This window comes from Triticum aestivum, chromosome 4A, assembly GCF_018294505.1.
Source record: "Triticum aestivum cultivar Chinese Spring chromosome 4A, IWGSC CS RefSeq v2.1, whole genome shotgun sequence".
Classification (NCBI taxonomy): Eukaryota; Viridiplantae; Streptophyta; class Magnoliopsida; order Poales; family Poaceae; genus Triticum; species Triticum aestivum.
The window spans coordinates 608,283,461-608,296,366 of NC_057803.1; positions in this window are offsets into that span (position 1 = coordinate 608,283,461).

The following is a 12,906-nucleotide window of genomic DNA, read 5'->3' on the forward strand; positions in this document are numbered from 1 at the left end:
GGCTCCTTCGTGGAATCCCTAAAGGGGTGGTACTCGGGGTGGTTTTACATCATCGAGCCGCGCGACCCTGAATGGGTCACAGCCCCCGAGTTCTGATCCGGACCCCCTACGCGGCTCACCTCCTGAAAAGGGACGGGCCTGTTGTGGGGTAAAAAAGGAGAGCTTACCGGACTCCAAACATGCGTCCAAACCCTGGTGGACAGGAAGCTCAAACTTGTCAACGTAGTCCAGGTTATGCTCATCCGCCGGATCCTCCCGTGTCAACAACGGGCTTTCAACCTGTGGGAGTTCAACCTGGCGCGGCACCAAACTCTGAGCAAGCTCTTCGACACGACGTACGAATATGACTGGAAGGTGCTTTTCAAGGGCGTCGAGGCCCCCGCATCCGCTACCGAGGATCGCAGATTCAGCACGCAGCGTCACGCTCATGCGGTAAGTTGTTTTCACCTTTTACAGGGTATTAGTTTTTCATAGTTTGACTCCATGCGGGATCTAAGCTCCCTTACCTTTGACAGGATTGGCGGGAGACGTCTGTCCAGATCAACTGTCCGACTCCTTTGCCCGAAGGCCCAGCGGACGCTCGCTTGGCGAAGCTGCTGGTTCCGGCACCGTACGTGGTGCCGGAGAAGAAGGCCAAGAAGAAGGCCACGGGGACTCGAAAGAGTGCCCGGCGCTAGGAGGTGTCGGATTCATCATCCGACGACTCCAAGGCGCACTCCTCCCATGAAGACGACGCGGAGGAAGAAGAGACCTCTCCCCCCCCCCCGGCGGGGGGAGGGAAGAAAAGGAAGGCCGCCCCAACCGGGGCGGCCGAAGGGTCCAAGAGGGGGAAGACCCCTCCTGCGGACTACTCCACCAACGCCGACGACGGCGAAGAGGAGTGGCCGCACATGGCCAAGCCCCTGGCGAAATTATAAGTATCCGGTTACCAAAGTGATTCATAGTATTCCCCCATTGCACAGCTTTTCCTTACGTCGAACATGATTGTGCAGTCCGCCCAAGGCTGGGCTCGACGAGTCGTCGAGCGGCTCCCTGGACTCGTCGGATGTGAATTCGCTTCCGATGGCTTCCTCCCCCACCCTACGGACGGCGCCGAGGTGGCGTCCCAACAGGTTCCAAGCCAGGAGGAGGTGGTCCTGGAGGCGCCGCAAGGCAACCTCCCGGACTCCAGGCGTAAAGGGGATAGAACCCCCAAGGGCTCCAAGTCCGGCCTTGAGCCGGACACCGCACCGGAACCTTCAACGGTTCCGGACTCCGGTAGGCAGCCTCCTTCCAAGAGGAGCAAGCCTACCGAGCCGGTGACCTCCGTCCAACCGGAGGCACCGGACAATTTGTTGGAGACGCTTAACGGCGCCTCCATCGACGAGGGGCACCGCACTGTTATGAGTGCGGTGATCCAGAAGGCTCAGTCCGCCAAGAGCGGGCTGACTGAAGCCTATGCCAGCCTTCTAACAGGCTTTGAGGTAAGTAAAGAATATGTGAAAATATTACCGCATAGACAGTAGCCCCTGATACTCTGTTCGGCGTTCGGAAAGAAAAGCCGAATAGAGGATCTAATTCGCAGGAGTCTAACAAAAGTAAGTCGATATGAGTATGCAGGCTTCACTGCTAGCATCCGCCGCACTGACAGCGGAGGTGGGCACGCTGAAGCAGAACCTCGAGCGGTCCGAGCAAGAGCTCGGCCTGGCCAAGCAGCAGCTCGAGGAGAAGGAAGGTAAGAAATACCTTATTGAAATATGTGAAAGGTGCAATTGCAAAAAGTGACAGGATTAACGCGGCTATTGTAAGGGCCACAACTGAGGTGGCGAACCTTAAGCAAGCGCTGTCCGAGGCCGAGAAGAGGGCGGCCACGAAGCGCACCGAGCGGGAGAAGCAGGTTGGCGAGGTGCGGCAAGAGCTCCAGGCTCTCATGAAAAAACATGAGAGTTTGGAGCTTGACTCGAAGACGCGAGAATCTGAGCTCGCGGCGGCCATTGAAGATGCCAAGTCTACCAAGGCCGAAGCCCAGAAGGCCCTCTAGGAGGTTGAGGCAATAAAAAAAGCGGCGGGTAAGGCATTCTTTATGCAAAGAAAGCACGTAAAAGTGAATTACTTGTTACTTACCCGAATCTAGAGCTCTCCAGGATCATTTGCAGACTTGCCCCGTAGCGTGTCGGATGCCGCCGCCTTCTACCGAGCCGAGGAGAGAAGCTCGACGGAGAAGGTGTTCTGGTCTCAGTATGCTGAGGCCGAACACCCGGTGCCCTTAAGCGACCAGCTGAAACAGCTGGTCGAGCTCCATAGGGTGGCCGAACAAGCCATGAAGGGCCTCATAGTCCGGCTGTGGCCTGGAGAGGCCATGCCTGGGAGCTACTTCGGGGTGCTGAGGCGGCTGGTGGAGGCCGGTCCAAGGCTCGAAGTCATCAAGCGCTCCGTATGCATCGAGGGTGCCCGCAGGGCGCTTGCCCGTGCGAAGGTGCACTGGGGCAAGCTGGATGCTGAGAAGCTTGTGAAGGACGGGCCACCGCCGGGCAAGGAGCATCGCAAGCCCGAGATGTATTATGAGGGCGTTCTGAAAGGTGCCCGCCTTGTGGCGGATGAATGTTCCATGAATGTAATTTTTCAGTAAACTCGCTCGTTTTGTCCTGTGCGCTGAAAACTTGTTCATGTGCGCTAAGCAATGCTTTTTGAATTTAAAATATTACCTTCTGTGCGGCCGTATATCAAATTTGAGAGATGGCGAGTCGTCGGCTTCTTCCCCCATGGCACGAGTGCTGGGGTGTTGGGGATAAACATGAGTGCTCTTTTTCCCATTCTTGGGTCCTTCGAGGGAGGTGCTCAACACAACGAACAAGGCAATCAAACTATAATGCTTGAACACTCTCACTTAGCCATAGAAATCTATAATTTTAAATTTCGGCGAAGCCCCTAGTGTTCAGAAGACCGAGTTCGGGGCGCGATCCATGCCTAGACCGGACAAAGCCGACTCCTCGCTCTAAGCGGCATAAGTCTTTAGGGACTCGAAGACCTCTCGAACAGCGACCAGCTCTCGCCTCATCATGACGGTCAGTTTTAGCTTTCTCTACTGAGGTGCTTAGCCCAACTCAACTGGGGCACAATCGCAGTAGTTCTCCTAGTGCTACCTTAGCCGATATAACGGAACGTAAGGTACCAAAACATAGGAGCCGGGCAAACCCAACTATTGACCCAAGACATGATTCGGAGCCGATGCATATAATGCTATAAGTTCGGGGTGCCGTACTTGCAAAAGTGTTCGGACTTCTCACACCATGTTGTGGGGGTACTTAAGCCACTGGCGTATTGGCCGTACCAAAGTGTAAGGGTGCAACATGTCATTAATGAGCATATATTCGTAAAAAAAGGAGTAATGCAATAATAGACGGAAGCTATGCGTTGTTTATTTAAAAAAGGCTGCGAACAAAGCAAGACGATACAAGTAGTGCGATAAGCAAAAGATGGGACTATCAAATATGTCCCTTCCAGGGGCGAGCTGCAAAATGTTATGCGAAACAGGTATACTGCTCGTTATAGAGGCCACCTTAGAGTTCCATCGTGCGGCGTAGCTTTCTGCTTCCCTGGTTGTATCGTTTGTGCAGCTGTACTGTCGGACAAGCCTTCCGAAGAATGGAGTCCTGAAAATAAGAGAAAATTAAGAAATCGGTAGCCCCTAGTGCGGTTTAAGCCGCGTTTCGGGCGTGCCGTGATGGTGCCCCTCCCCCTGTGCCCATGGTATTTCCAGAGCGTAGTTATGTACGCGCAGCACTGGTTTCGCAAGTTCGCGAGGGCTGGGGTTGGGGCCGCATTGCTACGCTTACTCTGAACGTGCCGGGCGGTCTTGGTGTAGGTTACTCCGAGCGCGCTTGACGGTGTCCAGACGTTTAATGGCCGGACTAGAGAGTTGTCTTGAGAGGCTGCTTTGTACTTCCGCTGCGATAGCCGCCGTATGCTCCTCCGTTCGGAGAGAGCGTTTGGTGTTTCCATTGACCGTGATGACGCCTCGAGGACCTGGCATCTTGAGCTTGAGGTATGCATAGTGCGGCACCGCATTGAACTTGGCAAATGCGGTTTGCCCGAGCAGTGCGTGATAACCACTGCGGAACGGGACTATGTCGAAGATTAACTCCTCGCTTCGGAAATTATCCGGAGATCCGAAGACCACTTCAAGTGTAACTGAGCCTGTACAGTTGGCTTCTACACCTGGTATGACGCCTTTAAAGGTTGTTCTGGTGGGTTTAATCCTCGAGGGATCGACGCCCATTTTCCGCATTGTATCCTGATAAGGCAGGTTCAGGCTGCTACCGCCATCCATAAGGACTCTAGTGAGGTGAAATCCGTCAATAATTGGGTCTAGGACCAATGCGGCGAATCCGCCATGACGGATGCTAGTGGGGTGGTCCCTTCGATCAAAAGTGATCGTGCAGGAAGACCATGGGTTGAACTTTGGGGCGACTGGCTCCATCGCGTATATGTCCCTTAGCACACGCTTCCACTCCCTCTTGGGGACGTGGGCTGCGTATATCATGTTCATCGTCCGCACTTGTGGGGGAAAACCTTTCTGTCCACTATTGTTCGGCGGCTGGGGCTCCTCCTCGTCATCACTATGCAGCCCCTTGTCTCTGCTTTCGGCATTTAACTTGCCTGCCTGCTTGAACATCCAACAATCCCTGTTGGTGTGATTGGCTGGTTTTTCGGGGGTGCCATGTATCTGGCATGAGCGGTCGAGTATTCTGTCCAAACTGGACGGGCCCGGAGTATTTCTTTTGAATTTCTTTTTCCGTTGACCGGGTTTATAGCCTCTAAATCCGGCATTAACTGCCGTATCCTCAGCGTTGTCGCCGTTAATGCGGTGCTTTTGCTTGTTGCGACGCGACCTGCCACTGCTGTCCTTGGTATCCGAATTACTAGGGCTCTTGGTCATGTTATTGCTGCGAGCTAGCCAGCTGTCTTCTCCCGCGCAAAAGTGGGTCATAAGTGTCGTGAGGGCTGCCATAGATTTCGGCTTTTCCTATCCTAGGTGCCGTGCAAGCCACTCGTCGCGGATGTTATGTTCGAAGGCTGCTAGGGCCTCTGCGTCCGGACAGTCGACAATTTGATTTTTCTTGGTTAGGAACCGTGTCCAGAATTGTCTGGCCGATTCCTCTGGCTGCTGAATTATGTGGCTTAGGTCATCGGCGTCTGGTGGTCGCACATAAGTACCCTGGAAATTGTCGAGGAATGCGGCTTCCAGGTCCTCCCAACAACCAATTGATTCTGCTGGCAAGCTATTGAGCCAATGCCGAGCTGGTCCTTTAAGCTTGAGTGGGAGGTATCTGATGGCGTGTAGGTCATCACCACGGGCCATGTGGATATCAAGGAGATAGTCCTCGATCCATACCGCAGGATCTATTGTGCCATCGTATGATTCGATGTTCACGGGTTTGAAACCCTCGGGGATTTGATGATCCATTACTTCATCTGTGAAGCATAGTGGGTGTGCGGCGCCTCTGTATTGGGCTATATCACGACGCAGCTCAAACGAGCTTTGTCTACTGTGTTCGGCCCAGCCGGATTTACTGTATCTGGCGTGACGAGTACCGTCTCATGCCGCGGGGCGCCCACGTGATCTGTAGATCGATCTTGTTTGCCTTGCCTTGTCCTCCAATATGTCTCGCAGGTCTGGCGCATTTTCCCATGCCTTGGTATTTTTTGAGCGGCACCGGGGTGGGGCTTGAGTGGAGGGCCGAGAGGCCTCTCTGTCGCGGCCACGGGGTGGCCGATCGGCCGCATCATGCGCTGGTGATGTAGGTTTAGGTGCTTCCTCCTCTAATTGGGGTAGCAACCTGCGCTTTGGGTAGCTCTTGGAGGGGCGTTCGAGTTCATACTCTTCGGCCGCAAGGACTTCAATCCATCTGTTGGCTAGCAAATCTTGATCAGCTCTAAGTTGTTGCTGTTTTTCTTGAGGCTGCTCGCTGTGGCCATAAGCCTGTGTTTGAAACGCTCTTGTTCGACGGGATCCTCTGGAACGACAAATTCATCATCATCGAGGCTTGCCTCATGTTCGGAGGGAGGCATATGATTATCGTCCTCGACCTCTCTGTCTGCCGCTCTCTCATGAGGGCTAGCTTCTCTATCCTCCTGTGCTGAATCTTGCTGGAGGTGGTTGTCTTCGGCACTGTCCGGGGTGTTATTATCTCCCGTGCCGGAATCATCGTTTTTGTTTTGGCGGGATTTAGAGCGGCGCCGCTGACGCTGGCGCTTAGGCTGCTTCTTGGAGGGGTCGTCCTGTGCTGTTCCATCGCCATTGCCTTCTTTTGGGGTGTCCACCATGTATATATCATACAACGAGGTGGCTTTCCAGTACCCTATAGGTGCTAGTTCTTGATCGTCTCCTGCATCGGCGTCCATACCGTCGATGTCTTCGGAGTCGAAGTCGAGCATGTCGGTTAAATCATCGATAGTGGCTACAAAGTGGGTGGTGGGTGGGCTTTGAATTTCTTCATCATCCGCATCCCAACCTTGCTGACCATAATCCGGCCAGGGCTTTCCCGTCAAAGAGAGAGACTTTAGTGAATTCAGAATATCGCCGAAGGGCGAGTGCTGAAAAATGTCCGCGGCGGTGAACTCCATGATCGGCGCCCAGTCGGATTCGATCGGTCGGCGCGCGGAGGGCTCGGAGTCTGGAGAGGAGTTCGGCTCCTTGGAGTCACGGGCTTCGCAGAGAATAGGGCTGGTGTTCGGCTCGATCACCGTAGAGATGGCAGCCCCCGAGGCGGTGTCTAACCACCCATCCTCGATTGGTGTGATCGGCTCCGAGCTAGGGGTCGGGGCGGACACAGGTGTGGCCTCTAGGGCATTGTTCGGCGGTAGAGCTAAATCATGCCCATCGTGACAGTGCAGCGCGCTCGGCTGTAGCTCGAATCCGTCGAAGATCAAGTCTCCGAGGATGTCGGCCGTGTAGTTCAAACTTCCAAATCTGACTTGATGGCTAGGGGTGTAGCTTTCGATCTGCACCAGATGACCAAGCGAATTGGCCCGCAGTGCAAAGCCGCCGAATACGAAGATCTGTCCGGGGAGAAAAGTCTCACCCTGGATCGCATCGCTGTTGATGATCGGGGAAGCCATCGGGCCTAAAAGTGACGACACAGAGGAACTCTCAATGAAAGCACCAATGTCGGTGTCAAAACCGGCGGATCTCGGGTAGGGGGTCCCGAACTGTGTGTCTAGGCCGGATGGTAACAGGAGGCAGGGGACACGATGTTTTACCCAGGTTCGGGCCCTCTTGATGGAGGTAAAACCCTACGTCTTGCTTGATTGATATTGATGATATGGGTAGTACAAGAGTAGATCTACCACGAGATCAAAGAGGCTAAACCCTAGAAGCTAGCCTATGGTATGATTGTTGTTCGTCCTACGGACTAAAACTCTCCGGTTTATATAGACACCGGAGAGGGCTAGGGTTACACAGAGTCGGTTACAATGGTAGGAGATCTACATATCCGTATCGCCAAGCTTGCCTTCCACGCCAAGGAAAGTCCCTTCCGGACACGGGACGAAGTCTTCAATCTTGTATCTTCATAGTCCAGGAGTCCGGCTGAAGGTATAGTCCTGCCATCCGGACACCCCCTAATCCAGGACTCCCTCAGGGCCCACGAGGGTGGAGGGCGCGCCCCCCACCTCGTGGCCTCCTCATTGATTGCTTGACGTCCACTCCAAGTCCTCTGGATCACGTTTGTTCCAAAAATCACGCTCCCGAAGGTTTCATTCTGTTTGGCCTCCATTTGATATTCATTTTCTATGAAACACTGAATTAGGCAAAAAAAACAACAATTTGGGCTGGGCCTCCTGTTAATAGGTTAGTCCCAAAAATAATATAGAAGTGTAAAATAAAGCCCGTTATCGTCCAAAACAGATAATATAATAGCATGTAACAATCAAAAATTATAGATACGTTGGAGACGTATCAAGCATCCCCAAGCTTAATTCCTGCTCATCCTCGAGTAGGTAAATGATAAAAACAGAATTTTTGATGTGGAATGCTTCCTAACATATTTCTCAGTGTAATTTTCTTTATTATGGAATGAATGTTCAGATCCGAAAGATTCAAGATAAAAGTTTAATATTGACATAAAAAATAATAATACTTCAAGCATACTAACTAACCAATCATGTCTTCTCAAAATAACATGGCCAAAGAAAGTTCATCCCTACAAAATCATATAGTTTGGTCATGCTCCATTTTTTTCACACAAGAATGCTCTCATCATGCACAACCCCGATGACAAGCCAAGCAATTGTTTCATACTTTAGTAATCTCAAACTTTTTCCAACTTTCACGCAATACATGAGCGTGAGCCATGGATATAGCACTATGGGTGCAATAGAATATAATGAAGGGGGTTATGTGGAGAAGACAAAAAAGAGAAAGTCTCACATCGACGCGGCTCATCAATGGGCTAGGGAGATGCCCATCAATTGATGTCAATGCAAGGAGTAGGGATTGCCATGCAACGGATGCACTAGAGCAATAAATGTATGAAAGCTAATGAAAAGAAACTAAGTGGGTGTGCATCCAACTTGCTTGCTCACGAAGACCTAGGGCACTTGAGGATGCCCATTGTTGGAATATACAAGCCAAGTTCTATAATGAAAAATTCCCACTAGTATATGAAAATGACAAAACAAGAGACTCTCTATCATAAAGATCATGGTGCTACTTCGAAGCACAAGTGTGGAAAAAGGATAGTAGCATTGCCCCCTCTTTTGGGCCTTATTTTTTTTATTATTTGGCCTTTTTTATGGGACAATGCTCTATTACTGATGATCATCACACTTCTATTTATTTACAACTCAATGATTACAACTCGATACTAGACAAGATATGACTCTATATGAATGCCTCCGGCAGTGTACCGGGATGTGCAATGACTCATGAGTGACATGTATGAAAGAATTATGAATGGTGGCTTTGCCACAAATACGATGCCAACTACATGATCATGCAAGGCAATATGACAATTATGATGCATGTCATAATAAATGGAAAGGTGGAAAGTTGCATGGCAATATATCTCAGAATGGCTATGGAAATGTCATAATAGGCAGGTATGGTGGCTGTTTTGAGGAAGATATAAGGAGGTTTATGTGTGATAAAGCGTATCATATCACGGGGTTTGGATGCACCAGCGAAGTTTGCACCAACTCTCAAGGTGAGAAAGGGCAATGCACGGTACCAAAGAGGCTAGCAATGATGGAAGGGTGAGAGTGCGTATAATCGATGGACTCAACATTAATCATAAAGAACTCACATACTTATTGCAAAAATCTACAATTCATCAAAAAACAAGTATTACGCGCATGCTCCTAGGGGGATAGATTGGTTGGAAAAGACCATCGCTCGTCCCCGACTGCCACTCGTAAGGAAGACAATCAAATAACACCTCATGTTTCAAATTTGTTACACAACATTTATTGTACGTGCATGCTACGGGACTTGCAAACTTCAACACAAGTATTCCTCAAATTCACAACTACTCAACTAGCACAACTTTGATATCACTATCTCCATATCTCAAAACAATCATCAAGTATCAAACTTCTCTTAGTATTCAATGCACTTATATGAATTTTTTTATTATGCCTAAAAGCAAATTGCCATGTTGTTCTAAAGGACTCTCAAAATAATATAAGTGAAGCATGAGAGATCAATTATTTCTATAAAATAAAACCACCACCGTGCTCTAAAAGATATATGTGAAGTACTAGAGCAAAAACTATATAGCTCAAAAGATATAAGTGAAGCACATAGAGTATTCTAATAAATTCCAATTCATGTGTGTCTCTCTCGAAAGGTGTGTACAGCCAGGATGATTGTGCTAAACTAAAAAGAAGACTCAAATCATACAAGACGCTCCAAGCAAAACACATATCATGTGGCGAATAAAAATATAGCTCCAAGTAAAGTTACCGATAGACAGAGTCAAAAGAGGGGATGCCTTCCGGGGCATCCCCAAGCTTAGGCTTTTTGGTGTCCTTGTATTTTACCTTGGAGTGCCTTGGGCATCCCAAAACTTAGGCTCTTGACACTCCTTGTTCCATAATCCATCAAATCTTTACCCAAAACTTGAAAACTTCACAACACAAAACTTAACAGAAAGCTCATAAGTTCCGTTAGTATAAGAAAATAAATCACCACTTAGGTACTGTTGTGAACTGATTATAAATTCATATTGGTGTAATATCTACTGTATTCCAACTTCTCTATGGTTCATACCCTCCGATACTACTCATAGATACATCAAAATAAGCAAACAACACATAGAAAACAGAATCTGTCAAAAACAGAACAGTCTGTAGTAATATGTATCAAACGTATACTTCTGGAACTCATAAAATTCTCAAATAAATTGGTAAACCTGAAGAATTTGTCTATTAATCATCTGCAAAAAGAATCAACTTAATATCACTCTCCAGTAAAAAATGGTAGCTAATCTCGTGAGCACTAAAGTTTCTGTTTTTTACAGCAAGATCGCAAAGACTTTCCCCAAGTCTTCCCAAAGGTTCTAGTTGGCACAAACACTAATTAAAACATAAAACTCAATCATAACAGAGGCTAGATAAATTATTTATTAATAAACAGTAACGAAAAGCAAGGAACAAAAATAAAAATTTGGGTTGCCTCCAACAAGCGCTATCGTTTAACGCCCCTAGCTAGGCATAATAATTTCAATGATGCTCACATAAAAGATAAGAATTGTAACATAAAGAGAGCATCATGAAGAATATGACTAGCACATTTAAGTCTAACCCACTTCCTATGCATAGGGATTTTGTGAGCAAATAACTTGTGGGAACCATAATCAACTAGCATAGGAGGGCAAAACAAGCATAACTTCAAAACTTTCAACACATAGAGAGGAAAATTGATATTATTGCAATTTCTACAAGCATATATTCCTCCATCATAATAAGTTTCAGTAGCATTATGAGTGAATTCAACAATATAACTATCACATAAAAGCATTATTTTCATGATCTACAAGCATAGAAATTTTATTACTCTCCACATAAGCAAAATTCTTCTCATTCAGAATAGTGGGAGTATCATAAGAAACTCGAAAACTATAAATTGTTTCCATATTAAAAGAGTAATGTTCATAAAAGGGGTAATCATAATCATCACAAGTTTTAATATAATCATCACTACTTTTTATAGCATACGTGTCATCACAATAATCATCGTAAGTAGCAACTTTGTTCTCATCATAATCAATTGAAACCTCTTCCAAAATAGTGGAATCATTACTAAATAAAGTCATGACCTCTCCAAATCCACTTCCATAATTGTCAAAATAAGATTCAACATCCTCCAAAATAGTGGGATCATTACTTCCTAAAGTTGGCAATCTTCCAAACCCACTTTCATGAATATAACCATCATAAATAGGAGGCATGCTATCATCATAATAAATTTGCTCATCAAAACTCGGGAGACTAAAAATATCATCTTCATCAAACATAGCATCCCCAAGCTTGGGGAAAACATTAATTGCAGCAAATACATTCTCAAACATGTCATTCTCATCAAACATAGCATCCCCAAGCTTGGGCCTTTTCATATCATAAGCATAATCACTCTCATCATTAATAGTATGGATAGCACCAATAGTATAACAATTATCATCATCACAATGAGTAATAGGAGCTACATTATTTGGGAGGCATACATTTTTACCTTTGCTTCTCCGTCCTTCCTTTTTCTTCTTCACATCATGTGTGGGTTTTATCCTCTTTTCGGAGCTCCTTATTAATGAGATTGATTGAATAGGAGGCTCCTCCTCGTTATCGGATTCATCATAAGAAATAATAGGAGAATATTGGGAAGTCTCTTCCCTTTCGTTAGTATTCTTTTCATCTTCTATTTGTTTTCTTGTCTTCAGGTAATTGGCAATATAAGGATTTTCAATGCAATTCACCGCACAATACATAAAAATTTCTTCTAGATCAAAATCAAGAAATCTATTAAGATTAAATTTTGGAATACCCTCAGTTATATGTTTCATTTCTTCATACCCCAAGAGAAGACTAAGCTCTTTATGATGATCAAGGGTAATCAAGTCATCACAATTTTTTGACACAATTTGATCATGAAACAAATGGCATTGGAGATTTAAATGACCATGTTTATTGCAAAGTACACAAGGATGGCGATAAATATTGAATCTTTCAGCACAATCATCTAGCTTTTCTTGCAACCATTTGGTTTCTAAATACTTATGCCTCTTGCAAAATCTATCTTCCCTATTTGGTGTGTACTTGCAAACTCTATGCACTCCACAAAAATTGACATGCTTATAAGAGACATTTTCATCATGACAAGTGCAATCATCATTAGTACTATGGATATTCAAGGAGTTCATACTAACAACATTGCAATCATGCTCATCATTCAAAGATTTAGTGCCAAACATTTTATAGACTTCTTCTTCTAGCACTTGAGCACAATTTTCCTTTCCATCATTCTCATGAATGATATTAAAAAGATGAAGCGTATGAGGCAAACTCAGTTCCATTTTTTTGTCGTTTTCTTTTATAAACTAAACTAGTGCTAAAATAATAAACAAAAAGATTTGATTGCAAGATCTAAAGATATACCTTCAAGCACTCACCTCCCCGACAACGGCGCCGGAAAAGAGCTTGATATATACTACACAACCTTCTTCTTGTAGACATTGTTGGGCCTCCGAGTGAAGAGGTTTGTAGGACAGTAGAAAATTTCCCTCAAGTAGATATCCTAAGGTTTATCAATCCGTGGGAGGCGTAGGATGAAGGTGGTCTTTCTCAAACAACCCTGCAACCAAATAACAAAGAGTCTCTTGTGTCCCCAACACACCCAATACAATGGTAAATTGTATAGGTGCACTAGTTCGT